This window comes from Suncus etruscus, chromosome 14 (genome assembly GCF_024139225.1).
Source record: "Suncus etruscus isolate mSunEtr1 chromosome 14, mSunEtr1.pri.cur, whole genome shotgun sequence".
NCBI lineage: Eukaryota > Metazoa > Chordata > Mammalia > Eulipotyphla > Soricidae > Suncus > Suncus etruscus.
The window spans coordinates 58,571,909-58,594,158 of NC_064861.1; the positions used below are offsets into that span (position 1 = coordinate 58,571,909).

The following is a 22,250-nucleotide window of genomic DNA, read 5'->3' on the forward strand; positions in this document are numbered from 1 at the left end:
AACAACAACAAAAACAAGTAGAAAATTAGAAGGTATTTTAAATAAAATAATGATGAATGGTTTAAGATAGGATAGGAAGAGCCAAGAAATATGCTGTAGCTACAGATAGATAAAGGTTTTCTGTGTCAATAAGGACTTGATCTTTCTCTTAGTGTTAAAGATAATTTCCTAAAAGTAAGCAGAATATGGTCTGCCAGATTTGGAATTGATAAAAAAGTTTAAAAAGTATGCCAGATAAAAGCAATTTAATAAGTTAAAGAGGAGATGAAAGGTGCCTGCAAAAGAGAGGAAAGAGAACTAAGAAGATGCAACTTTAGAAAAAGGAAATTATACAGACAAAAATTAAGAATAGTTTTTAATTACTTTTTTTTTAGATTTTTTTTATTTTAATTATGAGAACAAGGATGCAAAGAAAGAGGACAAGGTAAAGTTACAATGGAAGGACAATACATAACATAATTCTCAGAAGTCCCCTTGCTGATATCCCAACTTTGAAATTTCATCCATAGAACATTAAGATTGTAACATGCTGTAATATTTCTTAACAGCACACAAGGCAATCTAAAGCCATAAAACTTACATAACTCCTTAGACATTATAGGCATAGCATTTTTTTTACATTTCCATATTCATGCATATTAGCTTAAGTTAACCTCAAATCTTAAGTGGGTTCTCCACATGCCAGGATTTCTGGGTCTTTGACTGGTATGTTGGGGGCTCTGGGTAGGACAGCTAGCCACAGGCCCCCTGGGCTGAATTACTTTTGTTAATGGTCACTAAATAGATAAGTGAATAAAATAAACAAGATGATGAAGCAGAAAGGCTCGAGAATACAGGACAAGATGAAGAATGGTAAAATCAGATTCTTAATATCTGTGAGATTAATAAATGCTGTCTCCTCCTTAGTGTGGCTCAAAAAACTGAAGTGAAATTTTTTCTAATTCTTAATGGCACCCTAAATATTACTTCTAAGTATAGACAAATACATGCCTTGGTGGTAGTCACTAGCTATCCGAGAGTTGTAGAATGCTATTAGAAAACTGAAGGATATTTCATGAGTCTAATCAATGGCTTTATATATTATCTACTGTTGTCATCCCTCCCTTCCTTAACTAGGACATGAATAGTTTTGTCAATTTATTTCTAGTCATTTCTCAGAGTGACTTTGACAGTTCTCCATTATCTAACCTAATAGTCAAAATTATACTAGATCCATTTTCTAAAGTCTTACTATGTTTCAAATTTGGGGTAAATAATCAAAATCAAAAATATAATTTTAGCCTGGTAAAATAACTTTAAAGTTATTTCCATCAAAAATACTATCTCATGTTTTACTATATCATAAGTTTAAAAAATACTATCTCATTTCTTACCATATCACTTTTACTACATCATAATTTTTTTTAACAATAAGAGATATAGTCCCATTTTAGGTAAAGAAACTTTGACTTACTGAAGTTAAGGGACCATGTACAATCTTGCACATGAAATCTCAAAAAAAAGAGAGATAATTTAAAATTATTTAAGATATTATAAAGTAAAAGCTAAGGAACAAAACACAATGTCATACATAAAGCTATAAAGAAAAAAATAGAACGCAATTTAATTCTAGCATTTTTGCTCTAATTACATTGAGGATCATTTAGTTTTAGGTTTGTGATAAAGGAAGGCTTGGCGTTAAAATTTTTTTCATATATTTAATTTTTATTGAATTTGTTAATGTTACAGAGTTCTTGCACTGCCAAACCATGCCTGAGAATGCAAAGAAAGAAATGGTACAATGGACAGCCTCATCATCCACCCATCATACAGTATATTAAAACTTGATTTCATGTGCATTTTGGTAATTTCACAATCTTTTAAAAAGTTTTAACAAGAGTTGTAATTTAAAATCTTCTGCAGGCTTTCATATTTCTAGTACACTATGCCATTAAATAAAATTTCCCCATATTCATCTTAGTTCATTTCTCAGTAACATAACCTTCCCCCAAAAATTTTACTAGAAAATAAAATGGCATAATTTCTGGGGAAAATGTGATTCAAGTTTCAAAAGATTACTTAAGATTTTTGGTTCCCAAATAAAGCCATCAGTTTAAATCAAGTCCCTTGTATTATTTTTCTTTTTCTTTTTTTCTTTCTTTTTCTTCATTAATCATCCCAACCTTTCACTGGCTGGTTCAGCTAGCTCCCTACCCAAATCATTCAGAAGACATTCTTTCTATCACCTCAAAACCAACAGAATTGCCAGAAAACAGTTGGCAGGTCCCGTCAGGAGATGCTGTGACCCTTCCAGAAATTCCATTCCCATAGTAATACTTTAATAAAAACATAACTCCTTTAGGAAAAGGCTCATTTTAAAGGGTAATTTTACTCATTTGCTTCACTCTCATCAGTAGCTAGTCTGCAACTCCTGCATTTGGCAAAGACATTTTTAGAGAAATACAGACTCTGCATCATGGTCGCACACCACTCTGAATATTTCTATTGCATCAAAGATACAAAACTAGGACATTACCATACTATCTTGAAGTAAAGAAACTTGGGTAATTATGAGCCACTTCTTTAAGACTATTCTTTTAGGGGCCGGGTGGTGGCGCTAAAGGTAAGGTGCCTGCCTTGCCTGCGCTAGCCTTGGACGGACCGCGGTTCGATCCCCCAGTGTCCCATATGATCCCCCAAGCCAGGAGCAACTTCTGAGCACATAGCCAGGAGTAACCCCTGAGCGTTACCGGGTGTGGCCCAAAAACCAAAAAAAAAAAAAGACTATTCTTTTAGAATTATTGTAATTTTAAGTTGGATATTTTAAATTGTCATTATTAAAAAAAAGAAGTGTTTGATCACCCAATTTTTACCCCTGACTTCCCAAATGAGCAGTGTAAGATTCACTGAAAGGTGGGGCAACAACTAGACTGGGACAATCACTGCATCTATATAATGTTCAATACTTTAATGAACATTCCTATTTTAATGTTCATTAAAAAAGGGCACATGTATATCTGGAATCTTGTCAAAGATCATGCAAGATCTGAAAAACCTTAAATGGATTTTAGGTGCAATTCTGCTCTCATGGCTTTGAATTTATAAGGATGAGTGAGTGAATCCCTTGGCCCAAGCAGAAACCAGACTCTTAGGCATTGGGTGCAGGAGGCTCTATTTCAGGTGCTGCTAAGCCTCCTTGAATCAGGTCTAAATTGTGCAGTAAACTGCAGAAGGGAAGTGTCTGGCATTAAAAATGTTTAAGCAGGAACATAAAATACACCACTCTTGATTACCAAAAGTTCAGAAAACTACAAACTCAAGTTCACCAGAAAAGGTGAAAAAAAGTTGATAGGAAAAGCACAGTTTTTATTTATTCATATTTTAATTAGTCTATTAGCATGTGGAGGTAATGCACTTTCACGAGACCTTGGCAGGAAAAGTATATTTTAAACAATAAGAAACCAGGGAAAACATTGAACTTAGCTATTATTTTTGGCAGGAGTCTTTTCTTATATCTTTTTTTTCTTTTTGTTTCTCCTCCCTGGTAACAATAGGGGGGAAAAGTTTAAATGGGAGAAGATTGCACAGAGCTGGGGATTAACATATTTAATTTACATAATGTCAGTGTGTTAAAGACTATGGAGGTTCAGTAGTATAAAATATTCTTAGTCTAAAAGCTGCTCAAAATAGAGCCTCTCTTATTGAGCACATTTCACCAAGTTCATTGTGTGGCTAAGTTAAAAAAGAACACTATTTTCTCAGCAAAGGCAGCACAAGAAATGTATAGAGTTATAATTATTTAAGAAGAGTAGTCGATTCACTTTCTGGGTGATGTAATAGAGACATTATCCTCTTAGCCCAGCAGACTCTGAGGTCCACATAGGAAATTAGCATTAGCTTTAAAGCAAACAACACAATGCCACTGAAAATCACATGTGCACATGTACTAGCATGTTTGAAAATAGGATCATAAAGAAAAAGCAAAACCTTTTGAAAAGTACTGCAGATGACAATGTAGTTTTCCCTTTTCTATATCTCTTATCATCACCTAAGTCAGAAGGAAGGAAGAAGAAAGAACAGAAGGAAACAAGGAAGGATGGAAGGATGGAAGGAAGAAAGGAGGAAGAATGGAAAGAAGGAGGAAGAATGGAAGGAACGGAGAAAGGAAGGATGGAAAGAAGGAAGGAAGAAAAGAAGGAAGGAAGGAAGGAAGGAGGAAGGGAGGGGAAAAGAAAGAAGGAAGGGAGGAAGGGAGGGGGAAAAGAAAGAAGGAAGGGAGGTAGGAAGGGAGGGAGAGAGAAAGGGAGGGAGGAAGGGAGGGAGGAGGGAGGGAGGAAGGAAAGAAGGAAGGAAGAAAAGAAGGAAGGAAAGAAGGAAAGAAGGGAGAAAGAAAGAAAGAAAGAAAGAAAGAAAGAAAGAAAGAAAGAAAGAAAGAAAGAAAGAAAGAAAGAAAGAAAGAAAGAAAGAAAGAAAGAAAGAAAGAAAGAAAGAAAGAAAGAAAGAAAGAAAGAAAGAAAGAAAGAAAGAAGAAAGAAGGAAGGAAGGAAGGAAGGAAGGAAGGAAGGAAGGAAGGAAGGAAGAAAGAAAGAAAGAAAGAAAGAAAGAAAGAAAGAAAGAAAGAAAGAAAGAAAGAAAGAAAGAAAGAAAGAAAGAAAGAAAGAAAGAAATAAAGAAAGCAAGAAAGAAAGAAAGAAAGAAAGAAAGAAAGAAAGAAAGAAAGAAAGAAAGAAAGAAAGAAAGAAAGAAAGAAAGAAAGAAAGAAAAAGAAAGAAAAAGAAAGAAAGAAAGGAAGAAAGGAAGGAAGGAAGGAAGGAAGGGAGAAAGGAAGAGAGAAAGGAAGGAAGGAAAGAAGGAAAGAAGGAAGCAAGGTAGAAAGGAAGGAAGGGAGGGAGGGAGGAAGAAAGGAGGAGGGATGAAGGGAAATTTATTACTTGATTTCCTATAGAACTCCCCAAAAGACTTATTAAAAACAAACAAAAAAAACAACATTATGAACAAGTATACAGTGATCTCAAAGGTCTGTTTGGGGGCCTGAGCGATAGCACAGCGGTTAGGCATTTCTCTTGCATGCAGCCAACACAAGATGGACCCTGGTTTGAAACCCGGCATCCCATATGGTCCCCTGAGCCTTCTAGAGGCGACTTCTGAGCACAGAGCCAGGATTAACTCCTGAATGCGGCCAGGTATGACCCAAAATCAAAAACCAAAAAAAAAGTCTATTTGGATAGAGAAACTACAAAGAACACTTTAATCTTCATATTTTAAAAAAAGTAAATACAGGTCATCTATTTCTTCTGGTTTGGAGATGTTTCTTTGCATTCATGAAATGCAAGGCAAGTCAATATAAACATTGACTTGTTTCTTCTAGTATTAAAACTAACTATTGTGTACTTATGTTTATAACTTAATGATGTTTAATCTTATGGATTAAGCTGTATACAACTGATGGTTGAATGTTTTGCATGATATTTATGACAGCTTTGTGAAATTAGGGAATAAGTTGTCAGAGAATTCAAATCAGGAAATAACTCTTTTCTACAAAAAATATGAAGAAACTAATTAATTTTTAGAGACAATGAATTTATCAATGCATAATATTTAACACAACAAAATAATAGCTAACAATTACATACTAATTATTTTGACGAATATTTTTAAAGCATTTGGCAATTAATAAGTCACTCTATTCTCACAAGAAGAATTCAATGTCTTTATTTTCCTCAGTAACAAGCTGAAGAAAATGAGTGTATAGAAGTAGAAAACTAATCAGTTACTAAAACTAGTCAACTAATTTCATATTTTTACTCCTAAATATTTTGTTTGTTTTCTGGGCCTATGCTAAGTACTTTCTCCTGATGCTATAATCAGACATCACTCTTGACAGGTCTTGGGGGACCATAAGTAGTTCTAGATATTGAAACCAGATTGGCTGCATGCCAAGCAAAACACTTTACTATATTTCTGATCTTGTTCTTTGTCTTCTTTATTTATTCATTTTTTTTCCCTTTTTGGGCCATACCTTGCAGGACTTGAGGAATCAAACGAATGTCAATTGTGTGCAAGAAAAACACTCTATCTGCTGTATCATGTAGCCCCTTATCCTTATCCTTATCCTTATCCTTATCCTGTAATTCTAAATTTTAACAAATATCCTTATTTTGAGGAAAACATAATTTTAAGGGCATGTGTTTTATTTATATTTTTCAAATTTCTTGAAAAAGTTTGTGTGAGTAATATGTATTTTTCATTGTTTTCCTCTATTGCTTTTTACAAATCTTAGTCACTACCATACCTCTTCAATTATTTCACACTGATTTTTCTCTTAAAATATATCTCAATCCTTTGCCAAAGTACCAAAATTCTCCTCTTTTCCATTATTCCCAAGATGAGACTAAAGGAATAGCAAGCAAATGTAATTTTTTCCTTTAAAAATACTGCTTTGTGCCAGAGCGGTGGCACAAGCAGTAGGGCATTTGCTTTTCAAGCGCTAACTTAGGACAAACTGATTCAATCCCTCCAGTATTCCCCAGTGTCCCATATGGTCCCCAAGCAAGGAGTGATTTCTGAGTGCATAGCCAGAATAACCCATGAGCATCACCGGCTCAAAAACAAACTAAATAAATAATAAAAATACTGCTTTATGGCCGGGCGGTGGCGCTGGAGGTAAGGTGCCTGCCTTGCCTGCGCTAGCCTAGGACTGACCGCGGTTTGATCCCCCGGTGTCCCATATGGTCCCCCAAGAAGCCAGGAGCAACTTCTGAGCGCATAGCCAGGAGTAACCCCTGAGCAGCACAGGGTGTGGCCCAAAAACCAAAAAAAAAAAAAATACTGCTTTATCACCCTTAATATCTAAGGTCAATTATAGATAATAGAATGGATGAATTGATATATTTCATGAAAAAAATCGCACTTCTTCAAAGCACTTATATTGCAACAACAAAGAAATTATGACTATACTTCTCTTGATCAATGTCAGGACAGTTCATTAGCTTCCTTCTCCATCTTTATTACTTTTCCCTTGTAACTACTAACCTAGTCAGAGTCTACTGGTTTGGTATTATCATTGTTATTGTTGTTGTCATTACTATTCTGTGCATTGCTGCTTCATGTCCCATTTATAAATAAAATCATCCAGTATTTTTATTTTTCCTTCTAATATACTTAACATGACTCATCCATTTTTATAGATTTTTGTAGCAAAAAGCAGGATTTAATCTTTGGTAAATAGCTGTGTAGTATTTCAATAAATATTATCAAACACATGTTTTTTATCCAGTAATTTATTTTTTTGACACTTGGATTATTTGTTTGATATTGCATTATAAATATGGTACACAGAACATAAGTTAACATCTTTATGAATTGTGGGGTTTTGTCATTGTTCACTGGAAAGATAGCTAGGAATGGTACTGCTCACTTATTAGTTCCATTTTTTTTTTTTTTTTTTTTTTTTTGGTTTTTGGGCCACACCCGGTAACGCTCAGGGTTTACTCCTGGCTATGTGCTCAGAAGTTGCTCCTGGCTTGGGGGACCATATGGGGGATTGAACCGCGGTCTGTCCAAGGCTAGCGCAGGCAAGGCAGGCACCTTACCTTTAGTGCCACCGCCCGGCCCCTATTAGTTCCATTTTTTAAAAATATTTTTACAATGTCGACACTGATACACTGATTTCTATTGATGTTAGATTAATTTATATTTTTTGTTTTTAATTTTTTAACTTTTTTGTTTTGTTTTGTTTTGGGGTCACACCCAGCAGCGCTCAGGGGTTACTCCTGGCTCTATGCTCAGAAGTCGCCCCTGGCAGGCACTGGGGACCATAAGGAATGTCAGGATTTGAACTACCATCCTTCTGCATGAAAGGCAAACGCCTTATCTCCATGCTAGCTCTCTGGCTCCGGATTAATTTATATTTCTACCAAGAGTATGTAAGACTTCCTTTTTCTCTGCAGTCTCTTCCAACACTGGTATTCCTGATCTATAACTAATTTTTATTGTGGGGCCACACCTAGGCTTACTCATGGCTCTTTGCTCAGGTATTACTCCTAGAAAAATCTCAAGTGATTATATAGGACTCCAAGGAATAAACCTTGGTGGATTGTTTGCAACGCAAGTGTTATTCCATCCCCATTCATCCTGTGTAATCTTACCTGCTAATAGACCTCCCATTTCTCGAAGGTGTCTTTGGTAGATAATAAAAGGCTTTGGCCGGAAGGGCAAGGGGATTTTGCCTGGATGGAGAATGAAGAAGGAAGCAGGAAGAGATCTCTGAGGGACAAGGTACAATGCAGGGCTGAATAGGAATCCAGCATAAATGGTTATGGTAGGCCACGAATAAAGCAGATACTTCCTGAAGCCTCTATGTGAATGAGTTTTCTACCTGCTGAGGTTACCTCAGACCCACCGGCTGAACAGGAGGTGCATACATACACGTAACCCTGGGCTGGAGGAGAAAGGCCTCCATCACCATCCACCTCCATCCAAGCCCATCCAAAGGGCCAATATTAGTATTTAATTCAACAGGCAAGAACTATTACTCTGGACCCTATTCCTGACCTTTTAAGTGCAGACCATTTTCTGGTATTTAGTGGTGTGTGTTTCTGTCTGTGTGTGTGTGGGGGGGGGATTTGGGTGCTCCAACCAGTTCTTCATTTAATACTCTTCCAAACAGGCCAGAAGAAGCAGTGTTTGAGTAACCAGAGAAGGCCCTAAAGGGCAAATCTTACAGTACTTTAGTAATCATGCAGTGCAATGTGGGACTCTTCAGTGCTGACCATCAAGTAGCCTCTCTAAATCATTTGGCTTCTTATTGATCTGATTACATTAGTTACTAATAGTGAATGTGTGGAGAAAGTCTGGGAAATAAGGGTATTTCTGCAAACTGGCCTTGAATATAGAAGAAAATCTCTGTTTAGCAACTCATGTCCCTGCTGTTATGAGTGCAGGAAGAGCTATGGAGAAAGTTATCCAGGTTAAACTACCTGTCCTTACATACTGTAAGGTTGTAATTGTTGGCTAAATGTACCATAAGTATTGCAACCACTATATTTACAGACTTTCTGATTTAATGATGCCATGAGCATTGCGATCACATTGTTTACATACTTCCTAATTTAATGATGACATGGGCATTGTAATTGCTATCTTTGCATACCATCCAAATCAATGATGCCATGTACTTTGTTCTTGTGACTCTTGTCTTCACATACCATCTTGTTGCTGTAATGCCTAAGCTATTCTACCCACAGTCTGTTTCCCACTAAAGTTGGCTTTAATAAACCACGCCCCTACTTTCAATAAAAAAGTCTATTACTCAGACAATGCTTCCCTGCGAGTAGTCTGTGGGTCTCAGTCTCCCCTCCTTTTCCTGAGTCTAGCCTCTTGGCTATGAGCTAGAAAAGACCCTTATCTACTCTTGCATCTGACTCATGTAGGGACCCCAAGCTAGAGATCGACAAGAGAATATTTTGGTCTTCTTAAAGTACTCTGTTCAGTTATTTCTACAGTCTTTCAAGAGGTTGTTCATTTTCCTGTTGTTAAGTTTTGAGAATTCTTTACAGATCTTTAGAGCATTCTTTCAGTTGAATTATATGTAAATGCTATCCTTCTATTCAGTAAAATATCTTTTTGTTTTCAAAAAGTAACTGTTCCCTAAGTACTATTTTTTTAAAGAAAGTTCTGTTCAAGGAGACAAGCTGAAGTTTATTTTCTTATAATTTAACCAATGATATCTTCAAACATAATAGTTACTGGATTTCTGTAATTAAATTGTTCCTGGGTTTATATAATTAAATTATCAGTTATATGAATGTTTTCTCCATTCACTTATACCTCCCTTTAAATATTATGAGGTCAAGATTATATTTAGTCTCTAAAGTCCTTGCTTAATTCTTAAAATAAGACCAAAAACTACTCTGGTTTATGCAGAAAAGGAAAGGCAGATCTAGTAAATTTATAGACAATACTGGTAGAATGGAAAGAGGCCTTGGCGGCAGACCCTGAAGCTTTATGACCCAGAAGCCATGTCAGTGACGCCCAGCTAAGGGATGGATCCAAGGTGTCCCAGAGACAAGAGGTTGTGCTAGCAGACCTGGGGCTTTTGAGACCCAAAAGTCACATCGGCAGTGTCCAGGTCTCGAACAGGATCCAAGACAAAGAGCCAGTAGAAAGCACTGCAGCACTCCACTAAGGGATATGTACAACAGGAAGAAATTACACTCCTAAACACACACACACACATACACACACACACACACACATGTGCGTGTGTGTGAAGGACCAGAAAAATATTTAAACAACTGCTGAAAGTCTTGAAAAAGAAATCCAAAACAACATAATAGAAATTAGTAGTGAACAACAAGCAGACACAGAAGAAAAGTTTTAACACTTGGAAATTAAACAGGTCACTACTGAACAACCAGATTCCTGGAAACAAATGATAATGAAGGCCTGAATTGTCAGAATATGTTGGGACACACCTAAAGCAGTACAAAGAGTATAATTTATAGCATTGCATGTATTCATCAGTAAAGAAGAAGAGACATACATAATTAACTTAATAGCACTGATTATAAAATTGAAAGTGATCAACAAATGAACCAAAAATAGGTAGGCAGAAGGAAATAACAAAGCTTAGAGAAGAAATCAACAAATGGGAAATCCAAAAAACAATACAAAAGATCAATGAAAGCAAGAGTTGGATCTTTGAAAAAATAATCAAGATTAATAAACTACTAGCAAAAGTCAAAAATAAAGGAAGAATGAGAAACCTAAACTGAGTTAGAACTGTAAAGGGGAGATTACTACAGATACTATAGAAATTGAAAGGATAATCAGAGATTACATTGAAAAAGTCTATGCCACAAAACAACAGAACCTGGAAGAAATGGATAAATTCTTGGTCTCTTATAGCCTTCAAAGTTTGAACCAAAATGATCTAGTATCTTTAACCAGAGCCATCACTATTGAGAAAATTAAAATGGCAATCAAAAGTCTTCCCAAAATTCAAAATCCCAGGTTGAGCTAGATTCTCTAAAAAGTTTTTTCAATTCTTAAAGAGAACTTACTGCCTATACTTTTCGGGTTCTTCCAAAATATTGAAGAAATAGAAACAATCTCAAATAGTTTTTAATGTAGCTAACATTACTCTAATACCAATAGCAGAGAGAGATGCCACAAAAATATGAGAACTACAGATCAATATCCCTGATGAGCACAGATATAAAAATCCTAATCAAAATCCTAGCAAATAGGATTTAATACCTCATCTAGAAAGTCATACACAATGACTAATTAGGATTAGTTCAAGAGATGCAAGTATCATTCACATACAGAAATCAATCAACATAATATATCACATCAACAAAAGAAAAATTAAAAACCACATGATCATATTAATAGATGCAGAGAAAGCATTAGTAATGTCCAACATCCATTTATGAAAAAAGCTCTCAATAATATGAGAATGAAAAAACTTTTTTCAATATAGGCAAGACAATTTACCACAAGTTCATAGCAAATACTATACTCAATGAAGAAAAACCAAAATCCTTTCTCCTAAGATCTAGCACAATGGAAGTCTGCCACCTCTCGCCACTATTATTCAACATAGTACTGGAAATACTTTCCAGAGAAAATAGGTAAAAAAAAAAAAAAAGATATCAAGGAAATCCAGATAGAAAAGGAAGTATTTAAGATATCACTGTTTACAGATGACATGTTACACTCTACCAAAAAGCTCCTAGGAAGGTGATAGGCTACAAAATTAATGCACAAAAATCAAAAGCCTTCTTATAACAAATAATGATAGGAAAGTAATAGACATTAAAAAACAATCCCAGTCAACTTAACTAAAGAAATGAAGGTTTTATACGATGAAAATCATAAAACATTGCTTTAAGAAACAAGAGGACAGAAGAAAATAGATACATATATTCTGTTCATGAATTGGAAGGAATAAAATCATTAAAATGAAAATATCCCCCAAAAAGTATACAGATTTAATTTGATGCCTCTAATTATATCTATGGCATTCTTCAAAGAAGTGCTATACACACTCCTAAAATTTATTTGGAACAATAAATGTCCAAAAATAGTTAAAGAAAACTTTAGGAAAAAAATAAATGGAAGGCATCACTTTTCCCAAATTTAAGTTGTGTTACAAAGCAATAATCACTAAAATAGCATGGTACTAGAATAAAGACAGACACTTAGACGAACAGAATAGACTTGAGTATTCAGAGAATGATCCCCAGATAAAAATCAATTAATCTTTGACAAAGGGCAAAAAATGTAAAATGGATCAAGGAAAACCTCTTCAACAAGTGGGGTTTGGGACAGCCATATGCATAAAAGTAAACTCAGACCTCTATCTAATACCATGCACAAATTTCAAATCAAAATGGATTAAAGACCTTGATATCATACCTGAAACTAAATATAGGTATATAGAAATAATTGTAGATAAAACACTCCATGACATTGACATGAAAGACATCTTCAAAAGGAAATACCACTCTCCAAATAAGTAGAAGCAGAGATAACTTAATGTAATTACATCAAACTGAGAAGCTTTTGCACTTGAAAGGAAATAGTAACTATGATAAAAAAGGTAACCAAAGGAATGGGAGACTATATTCACCAAATACCTATCAGATAAGGGCTAACATCTAATTTATACAAGATATAACAGAATTTAACAAGAAAAAAATTATCTAACCCCATTAAAAATGGGTAGAAGAAATGAACTGACATTTTCTTAAAGAAAAAATATAGATGGCTGCTCACTTCAGCAACACATATACTAAAATTGGAACAATACAGAGATGATTAGCATGGCCCCTGTGCAAGGATGACATACGAATTCATGAAGCATACCATAAAAAAATACAGATGGCCAAAAGGCACAGGAAAAAATGCTACACATAACTAATCATCTTGGAGATGCAAATCAAAACAATGAAATATAATCTTATGCTACAGAGATGGGCAGACATCACAAAGAACAAGAACAATCACTGTTAGTGTGGATGTCAGAAGAAAGAAACTTTCATTTACTGCTGGTGGGAATGCTATCTAGTGCAGCCTTTCTGAAAAACAATATGAATATTCCTTAAAAAATTGGGCATTGAGCTCCCATATGATCTAGCAATACATAGGGATATCCACTAGGACCACAAAAAGCACAATACAGTAATGCCCTCTACATCCCTATGTTCATAACAGCAATTTTTACAATGGAATAAATCTTGAATAGAAAACAAACAGATGTCTGACAACAGATAAGTGACTAAAGAAACCATAGTACATTTACATAATGGAACACTACACAGTTGTTAAAAAATACAGTCATGAAATTTGCTTATATATGGATGGACTTGGAGACTATCATGTTGAGTGAACTAACACAGATGGAGAGATAAACACAGAATAGTCTCACTCATCTGTGGGATTTAAGAATATTAAGAGAGGACATAGTAATAATACCCAGACACAATAGAGATGAGAGCCGATAGACTAGCCCATGATATGAAGCTTATCACAAAGAGTGTTAAATGGAGTTAGAGATATAACTATACTAATAACTACCATGAGAATGATATAGAAATATAATGCAAGTCCCTAATACAGACAGAAAATGGGGGAGGAGGCAAATGGGGGCATTGGTTGCAGGTAAATTGCATTTTATGGTTGAAAACCAATTACGAACATGTTTGTAACCATGGTGCTTAAATTAAAAAATTATTATTTTTAAAAGGACTGGAAAAATGAGAGTGAGAGTGTTTTCTTTTCTTTTTTGTAGTTTTTGTTGCACACCTGGCAGCGCTCAGGGGTTACTCCTAGCTCTGCTCTCAGAAATCGCTCCTGATAGGTTCGGGGGATCATATGGGAAGCCTGAGATCCAATCTGGGTTCATGCCAGGTTGACCACATGCAAGGCTTTGCTATCACTCCAGCCCCCAATACTGAGGACATTTAGTCATTTATTAATATAAATAATATTATTACTTATATTTTCATAATAATATAATATTATGCTAATAACAAACAGGCATTATTCAATATAAATTTCAACATCCTTTTTTTAACTAACTCAGACTACTAGACAACATAAATATTTTCATATAGTAAAATCTGTTGAAAATAAATACAAGAGAAATAAATGGGAATCCAGACAAATTATCAGACTTTGAATTCTTCATATACAAAGAACTTCTCTGTAGTTACCCTTAAAGCATAGATGGTATCTGATTCAGACATCATTCATCTTTGCATCATTAACTATATATTTGGTGCACTGTTCCATTGCTTACTTTTGGGGATGGGTGTGTTGTGTCTTAATAATGTCTAGTGGTACACAGGATCCACTCGTAGCTTTCTACTGAGGGATTACTCTTGGAAGTTCAGGGGCAATTGGTGGTATCAGGATTAGAATCAAAATTGACTGCATGAACTATATCTCCTATATTATCTCTCCACTCATCTTTATTTTTTTGATCCACACAGTAATCACATATGGAGAAACTGAGCCCCAAAGAAGCCAACGGTACAATCAAGAAGCAAGGTTTTAAATTGAGTTTTATTGACTTCAAAGTCTATGATTATAATCATGATTTATAAACTACTGAATATTATAAGTCAAAAGCAAAGTTGATCAAATTTTATAAATAGCTAATGCATCAACCTTATAAGTAATAGCCTTGCATATTACAGCTCAAAGAAAATATTTCATATTTAAATTTTGTGATGTGGAAGAACCATTTGTAAGGGCATTTTTATCTGAGACTTTAGCATTGAATATTCTCTCATTCTTAAGTCTTTTATGTTAAAAAGGATTTTTATAACAATTTTTATGTCAGGAACACTTTGTTTACAATTATTCATCTCACTGAAATAAGGATTGTTCTTGTTGGATGGCATAATCTTGGTCTTGGAGTTCATTACTTGGCAACTATATTCCCAGATGCAAGGCACTGGATTCTAAGAGAAATTTAACATGAGAACAATACAGCCCTGGCAACAGTAGTCAAGAGCATATTGTGAGCTTATTTCTGCAAACTTGAAAAGCTTTAGATTGGAGTCTTCTTTATGACTAGCACTCTGCTGTCATTTAAGTTTAGTTTATAGTACTCAAAGCTATGTAAAAATTTGGAATAGTAACAATTAGAGTCGAAGTGTTAACTATCCTGTTAATCTTTTTACCATTCATTTTCAGCCTAAGCTTTCACTGCTCATATTTATTTATAGTATATGCTTATGGAAGAGTAAATCAAAGGTAAAAATAACAGAAACTGTAAGGGATAGAACAATGTAGCTTTCACTTGGCTATAGTCTACACAGGTAGAGGATATTAATAAATAATGTGTCATTTAATTATTGTTAGATGATACTTAACTTTCTACTTCGACTATTGGACTTGCATACAAGTTATATGAGAAAAAATGGTATAGAGAGCTGGCTAATTTCACATAGTAACTTGATACATTTTATTCTTTTTAGAATGATTATCACTGTTTTTATTTAATTTTCAAAGGCATCTACCTATCTGTGATATACTCCAGTTATTCAATGGTTCAATTATTCATGGTTAAAGTTAGGAAAAGGCCCATAAAACTTGGAATCAACAAATTCCAGTTTATACAATTTTTTTTATTAAAAAGAAAAAGCTTTTCAATGGTCTCAATACAAATGCATTTGGTAATGCTGTTAAATAGTGTCGTCTTCAAGAACAAATTAAGCAATATCAATGTTTGATTCTAAAGAAAGATTCTAAATTAAATTATTTTTTATTGAGACTCAGTGAATTTTGTTTGTTTGGGGTTTGATTTTTGGTGTTTTATTGAGACTCTGTGAATTTTATTTTTTGTGATTATAAAACTTTATTAATTTTTAAATAAATTATTTATTTTAACACTGTCCACAAGGTCATTTATAATACAATTGGACTTTTTCCTCACAAAACAAAGCACAAAAAATCCCGACAAATAAAAATAACAACAATAATAACAAAAATTAATTTGTTAAAATTAAATAAATTTGTTAATTTAATTTGTTAAAATTGATTAATTTGTTAAAATTGATTAATTTGTTAAAATTAATTAATTTGTTAAATTAATTAATTTGTTAAAATTAATTAATTTGTTAAGATTAATTTATTTAAATTAGTTAATTAACTTTAATTTTGTATTATTATCATTTTTTTGCATAGGCATGGTTAATACTGGGGAGATTAAAAAGGGAATTCTCTTTGCCTAAGTGATACAGGCTTTCTCTGCTCTTGAAGTATACTGTCATCGGAATAACTACAGGCTTTGTACATGCTCTTTTACTATCCCTTAGGTCCTTTTGTGGTGTCTGGAATCTTTCCACTCAGTCGTGGATGATAAAATCAGGCCTCTGTAACTAGAGATCTTGGTATTTGCACAGGTCATAGGATGAAGCCTAGGATGGAGTCTTTCTTTACAGTTCTAGAAGTTCTGTTCCATCACTGTTGTTTTAATCAGTTTTCTGTAGTTAGTTGTCTTGGTTTTTGCACCAATCCTTGGATGAAGCCTAGGATAAAGTCTTTCATTATGTTTCCAGAAGTTCTGCTCAGTTGCAGTTGTCTCAGTCAGACCTCCGGAATTAGAGATCTTGGTTGTTGTACAGATCGTAGGCCAAAGCCTCGACTAGGGTCTTTATTATTGGCCCCAGGATAAGTTCTGCCCAGTCATGGTTGTCACAGTCAGTCTTCTGTAGTTAGTGATCTTGGCTTTTGCACAGATCAAAGGATGACGTGTATTCTGATTTCATCTTATTGTTAGGTGTTGAGGTAACACAACCTGCTCTTAGATCAAGTTGTTTCCATTTCCTCATTGTCAGGATGTCATATCAAAACTGGTACATATTGGTGTCAGAGTAGTTATTCATTTGTTATGCATTACTTTGCATTTTTAAATAAATATTTACTTATTTCTCTAAAATTATGCATATTCAGATTATATATATTCTTTATAGGCTAGCAGAAAGTTTTGAAACTATAATTTTCAGCTTTCCTCATATTTCAATTCAAAATTATATGTTCATATACAATTCAAAATTATATTTAATGTTTATAAAATTTTAGTTTTACCTTTTTATCACTATTAAAACATCTATGAATAGCATGAAATGAATCATTTTAAATAAATATTTAATTATATAATCATTTTAACAAATATCTTAAAATTTTTTCTATAGGACAATATTTAAGATCTTTTTCTCCATAGTCCCATTAAAAATAAAATATTAAAATTCTAATAAATATTCTGCTTCAGAACACATATGAGGTCAATGTGAACAGGCATTATTTACTTGCTAGTAACAATAGAAAGAATGATAAGCATTTAATTTAGAAAAGCTTTATTATAATGATAAACTAATGAACATATATGACACTTAAAGAATTGGTCATCAAAAAATAATTATATGATTCTCATAACAAACTGAAAACAATTTTAATGAATGTTGCTCTTCAGAATAGTTCATTGTTCTTTTGGTATGTGAATTTAGAGAACAAAGAAATATCGGAGAAGTAGAAAAGCTAAAACTTGAGTTTAGGGCCCATTAATAGCTATCTATTGGAAACGCACCTGTGAAAATAAGCTGTACTTCGAGAAAAGTATAGATGTTTTTCTGTTGTTTTACTTGAAATATTGTCATTCTAGTCTCTCTTGTGTAAATAATACCAGATGCATTCAAGTCAGGTTTCCTATTTAAAGGAAAATAAATAAATGCAACAAATATTTACTGTCTTTTCTCATTATTTACTTAACTACAAAATCTGAAAACATAGCAAACATAATAAATCTTGTATTTTCACACAAACTACTTTGTCACTTACAAATATATAAAGCACTCACTTACAGAAATAGAGCTTTGTAAGATTATTTTACCTAGAATGGAATTGATATTTGGCTGACCCAAATGGTTTCTGATCTATGCCTCTCTGGGAACTGAGTGGTTCACAGAAGCAGTTAAGATTTTACAGATCATTTTACAATGGTAAAGGTATCATTTTAAAAATAATCATCGTCAGTAACTTGGAAATAGCTCAAAGGAGTAGAGCAAATGCACTGCATGCTCAAGGCTTTAAGTTTAATATCCAAAGTTGCATAACCCTCCCCTGTTTGAACTGTTGATTCTGGATCAAGTGACCTAGAACCATGGGGTCATAGTAAAACTTCATCAATATGCCAGAGGATTTAACCATTAGGCCCAGTATCAGGTAAAGTATCATCAGAAGTGGTCTCTGTGCCCTCTAAAATCATCTAGAGCTTCTTTTTACTTGCTCATATACCTCATAGAAATATAAATATCCAAAATATTTAGAGATAAAAGGTTTTATTTTAAGTCCACTAATAAAAATGTATGGTCAGTTGTCCTATCTTGGGATTAAGAGATATAAAAATGTAAATAATTATACTCAGAGTTGTAATGAATGAATGAATGAATTATAAATGAAATAATTAAGACATAATGGTTATTATAGATTATATAGATTGTATGTCTAATCATGTTTTGGCTCTATGTCCAAAGTAGTATTCAAAAAATAAATATAATAAGTTAGGCAAATGTTAAGAGGATATTTTCTAAGAGGTAATAAAATTCATGTGTAAAATCTAAAAAAATATCTAAGATGTGTTGTTCTAGTTTGCATAGAAAACAGGTGGAAAGATAATTTCATCTATATTACGTGAAAGCTTTCTTGTTGGTTAACAAGTCAATCTCAATCTGCATGATCTTTGGTAGTGAATAAATGGAAAAGATTCTCAGTGGTGGAAACTGAAAACACTGACATTATCAGTCATGATACATCAGATGCCAAACTTTATTTTATGTTATAATCACAAGGACCCTGAACACTTTATATTGAGAAATGTAAGGGAATATATTTATTTAATTTATCTTAAATTTAATATATTTAATATATCTTAAACAGTAATTACAAAGAATGTTTCAAAATACCTTTTGACCAGTTCAAATTCAATAACTGAGTGACTTGGAGCTACTGTGAAATTAAAGTTAGTTCATCCCAGTGCCAAATACTTTGAGAAAACTGGAATGATCATGAGATGACCTATCAACCTGATAACACATCTCTTATTCTACAGTTTTTCAATCAATCCCATTTAATTCTCTGTAAATCTCATCTCTCTGTAATTCTCTTTTAATTCCTATTAATCCCATGTCTAATTCTCTCTTAATTTCATCAACTTTATAACTTCCGCATGCAGCCAATCAAGTCTCAAGCACAGGATATCTAGACTCTCATAAAAAATATTTTACAATATATTTAATATATTACTACTGAGGAAACATTTTTCTCATTTTTCATAGTACATCATGTGTATAAGTACATAAATCCACATAAAGATCCACACACTTATGCTAGCCTATGTGTGAAAATGGTATAAATTAGTCAGAGAGAGGCAAAGACTACAGTAGAGAGAGTAGTAAAGTAAACCTTTACTCTTTACAGTAGAGTAAAGGTTCTACTTGTAGTAATCCAATCTTGGTTTAATGGGTCTGAAGCAGAAGCATTTTGAGGATTAAGAAATATAAGATAGATTTATGGGTGAAAAGCATGCAATCAAGGGGCTTCCAGCCTCATGGTTTGAGAGAACTATCTGTCTTCTCTGCAGAATCATTTTTATTTACCAGACTCAATCCATCTGGGGATGGGGGCATGTAGTTAACAGACAAAATACTTAATGCTAATTAATCCTAGGTGGTTCACTATATTTCAAAAGGGATAGGTGAAGGAAAAGGAAACTAGGGAAAGCAGGGTGTGTGCTCTGTGTGTAGAGCTACAGTAATCTAAATGTTTTACCTTAAAAATTTCATCAAGGGACCGGCGCGGTGGCACTAGAGGTAAGGTGTCTGCCTTGCCAGCGTTAGCCTAGGACAGACTGTGGTTCCATCCCCCAGCATCCCATATGGTCTCCCAAGCCAGGAGCAACTTCTGAGCACATAGCCAGGAGTAAGCCCTGAGCGTCACCGGGTGTGGCCCCAAAACAAAACAAACAAAAACAAATCAAAACAACAAAAAAAAAAACCTCATCGTTTAAAAGGTAGATTTAAAACAATTAAAAGATAGATCATAAGGGAAGAGACATTGAGAAATAAGGACCAGACTCAACTATTCAAAGTAATCTCTTTTATAGTATGATGCTGTATGATAATCTTAGTTTGGTCATTTTGTTTTAAGTCAAAGATTCTTATATAAACAAACAGAGCTGTAGCAAGTCGAATCTTTCAGCCCAGGATTCAGTAAATGAAGGGTTGAAGAGTATCACAGTGACTCTTAGAGCTGGTTTAATGGAGGAAAGGGGTATACACACAGGACAGGAATGCATATATATACATATATATATACATATATATACACACACACATATATATACATATATACACACAGTATTTAGACTTCATATACTGAAAACAAGTATTTACTACAATCTTATGACACAGTGGGTATTTGAACAGAATAAAAAAATAAATTTCAGTTGAGGAAGAAAAATGCTATTAATTCATTTTAATAGGTGAACATGAATGGGGTATTTGAAAACAGATTACAACATGGAGTAATAATTTTATGTTTAAATGTGTCTAGAATGCTATTGTTTTTGTAACTTGTTAAGCCTTCACAAATATTCTTAAAGAGTGTATTAGTTAATAAGTAATCGTATAATGTTATACATAAAAACATTGTTTATAATTGAGTATATATATTTGTGATGTGTAGTCAGGTATTTAAAATTGCTTTTCTTCTTAGCAAGTTTATTTTCCCAAATTATAATTCTATCAAATTTTTCCTGCTATAATTGAACTTACTCATGGAACTAATATCCTTAATTTTACAATGAATAGAAACAGCGGTGGTGATATATATTAGCCTGAGATTCTCCATTATAATTTTCAATTTATAATTTTTCATTTACTCAAAAACCCCCAAATATCTGCGTATTAAATAATGTCATGTTAGGTAGTATTCTAGATTTCAAATATACTCTCCCAATCTAGGCTCCAAGAGTACTGTTTCCTAATACATTATAATGTCCTGCTCTTGTACTTCAGTCTTTACTGCATTCAATTAGATTTTGTGGTGCCAAATATTAAAAAATTTTGGTAATATAAATGTGTCAGCTGTTGCAAGATTTGATAAAACCGGAGGAAAATTGCTAGTCTGCTTTAAAGTTTTATAAAGGAACATGATTATTTGAGTTTAGCACTGAGCAGGAGTAGTTCTTTCAATAGAAGAGACCCTGGAACTTCAAGATGTCTGGACTGGATGTTATTGCATAGGTTGTAATTTTTTAGAATAGAGGATTAAAATTTTTCCTGTCCTTCGGGCTTGGGAGGGTCTCTCTCCCTTCCTGGAGCAGGATTTTTAGCCGGCACGGGCGGGCAGCTGCCAGGCCTCCGCATGTGCCAGCGGCCTCTTGGCCCAGCCTAGGGTAGGGGGGCCCGGACCTGGGTCACCCGACCACCCTCTCCCCCTTTCCTCCGGATCTCCAGGTGGGTTCCTGGAAGGAGCTGATGGGGCACCCTGGGTTTTCCCCACTCCCAGGCCGGTTCCAGAGGTTGGCTTAGGGGGTGGAGTTTGATCTGGGGGGTGGCAGATAGCTGCTCAGCTATAATCAGGCTGTCACTGGCAATTTCATACCAGTCTACATTTTGCAAACCGCGCGGGGGCTACTGCCCCCGCACGAACATATGCTCCTCCCAACCATTAGTACCCCAGACTTACCCTTCTTAACTTCAGTAACACACGGTTCTATTCTCTGACCAAAGACATACAGTAGATCTAACAAATCCCAGAACTATTTAGAAGGACACAAATTGAACACATATTGAACACATATATCTTTTGAATATTTTATGGGTATTTTCTTTAATAGCTATAATTCTCTCTCTATATTCTTCTACCATGATGTTTCTATCCACTTTTCATCTTGTCTTTTCTTTGTAAGCTGTTCAGTAAGGATTGTTGGTGGAACTGTCCCTCAGTTTGATGCCTATGATTGAACTATGTCATGGAAATTGCTGGTCTTGTTCCTATTGCCTCCAGATGCACCAATAACGCTTCATGGCATTGATCCTTGTTTGCATAGACACATTAAAATGGGAAAACACCATACATACAGATACGTTCTTATCTAATAAATCTCAGTACAATGTACCTTACACCCTGAACATTGATATAATGACCTGGCACAGGCCTCAGAAGAATGGGCATCCTCCATTCACGCCGGA

At 34.2% G+C, this 22,250-nt stretch overlaps 1 non-coding gene across 1 annotated transcript; it reads left to right on the forward strand.

The window, feature by feature from the left end:
* Positions 1-12,754: 12,754 nt before the first annotated feature.
* Positions 12,755-12,861, forward strand: LOC126029201 (U6 spliceosomal RNA). Its single transcript, XR_007502849.1, has one exon. It is a non-coding gene; the product is annotated as a U6 spliceosomal RNA (small nuclear RNA).
* The last annotated feature ends 9,389 nt before the right edge of the window (positions 12,862-22,250 follow it).